General features: G+C 38.6%; 1 long non-coding RNA gene across 1 annotated transcript; it reads left to right on the top strand.

Annotated features, from left to right (window-relative positions):
* Positions 1-1214: 1214 nt before the first annotated feature.
* On the top strand, positions 1215-1497 carry LOC113475462. The gene is made up of 2 exons (XR_003397215.1): positions 1215-1312; positions 1368-1497. It is a non-coding gene; the product is annotated as an uncharacterized LOC113475462 (long non-coding RNA).
* The last annotated feature ends 176 nt before the right edge of the window (positions 1498-1673 follow it).

Raw genomic sequence — 1673 nt, 5'->3', positions numbered from 1 at the left:
ATTGCCGCGTGTTGTGATTTAAAACATTTGATTGACAGGTTGCAAGCAAAGGCAAAGCAATCATATGATGCTTGCAACCTGTCAATCAAGATTTATAATCACAACACGCGGCAATACAGGAAGCCACAATGGAAGTCGCTAAAACGTTTTCGTGAGACAGAAAAGTTGATATTTTGTATCGAAAGACGAGGGACGTTTGGAGAAAGCAAATTATTTCGAAAATCTTTCTCATGAATTTTAATAAAATAAATGACAGGTAGCAAGTAGAATGTGATTATCTCTTCCTAGCCTATATATGTATACGTTTCTCTCCGCGCACTTAACTTGTTTCTTTTTTATTGTTAACGTTTTCAAAGCGCATTTTCTTTTACAAATGGGAGATAAACACACGACTGCATGTGTACTTGAATTTTAGTTGCAATCAAAACCAACCCTTTTAATTTAGCCTTATTTAGGATTTGCAACCACCGCATACAAAAACTCATTGAGACAGCGTTCCTAAGAAACTGGTCGTGTATTTTCTCCATGTGCATAAGCGGTTTATGTAGCTTGGATATTAGGCACCGTAGTTTACGTTATTCAATGCTACATCTCCGAAAAATGTCAGTTGTCTTTTCTGTTCCTGGATATGCCACATCCTGGGCCATTTGCGTACATATGTGAAGTGGTATTGTAACTTCTAACCTTTTAGCTGTCCGACGCCGTCTAGCACAAGTTAGCGCGTCTGCATATAACCCATAGGTAATCAAGGGTCTTCACTGCTACCATTGTGAGCGTATATGTTATTGAGAAAGACATTTACGTTAATTGCTTCAACCCAGCGGTTATTAATGGCTTGTTGGAATTATCAGCCAGCACACAAAAAATTGCATGCGCAATACCACGGCAAGGTCCAAACTCAACGGTCGGAACAAGTATCACGAAACCGCCGTCAAACGGTAATTTGCATCCAGTTAAGTAAGTAATAAACTTGGCGGTGCTATGTCCTAGAATTTATCATGAAATGTGTAAACGTCCCTCGTCTTTCGATACAAAACATTCGCTTTTTTGTCTCACGAAAACGTTTTGGCGACTTTCATTTTGGCTTCCTGTATTGCTCTGTTAAGATAATAAATTTTGATTGACAGGTTGCAAGCATGATATGATTACTTTGCCTTTGCTTGCAACCTGTCAATCAATTGTTTCAATCACAACACGCGACAATACAGGAAGTCGAAATGGAAGTCGCCAAAACGTTGAGCTTCAGATTTCCTATATAAGACACAGTTTCTGTTAAACAAACCACCAGTCTTCTACAGACCACAACGTAAAAGTTGGTGGCTTGTATAAGCGGTGTGTCGTTTTATTTATACGAATTTATGTTGCAGATGAACAAGTCAGCACTTCTCCTGTTGCTCGTCATCGGACTCCTCGTTCTCACTGAAACCACTGATGCCTATTGGGGTCGTCGTCGTCGTCGCAGATATCGTTCTGCATACAGCCAAAAGTCAACAAGTGGTAACCAGTTATTTATTTATTTATGTGCTTATAAAACTTAAAAAAACAGTTTAACTTTACGATATCACTAATGGGCTATCTAAATTGTCAATTAGACAGAAAAAAACTTTACACATAAAGTAACATACATGGTAACTCGTGAGTGTGTATACGAGATGTATGAACAAACATCCATG

The sequence above is a fragment of the Ciona intestinalis genome, unplaced genomic scaffold (genome assembly GCF_000224145.3).
Source record: "Ciona intestinalis unplaced genomic scaffold, KH HT000542.1, whole genome shotgun sequence".
Lineage (NCBI taxonomy): Eukaryota > Metazoa > Chordata > Ascidiacea > Phlebobranchia > Cionidae > Ciona > Ciona intestinalis.
The sequence above is the reverse complement of the archived record's forward strand: the minus strand, read 5'-3'. Positions and strand labels throughout refer to the sequence as shown.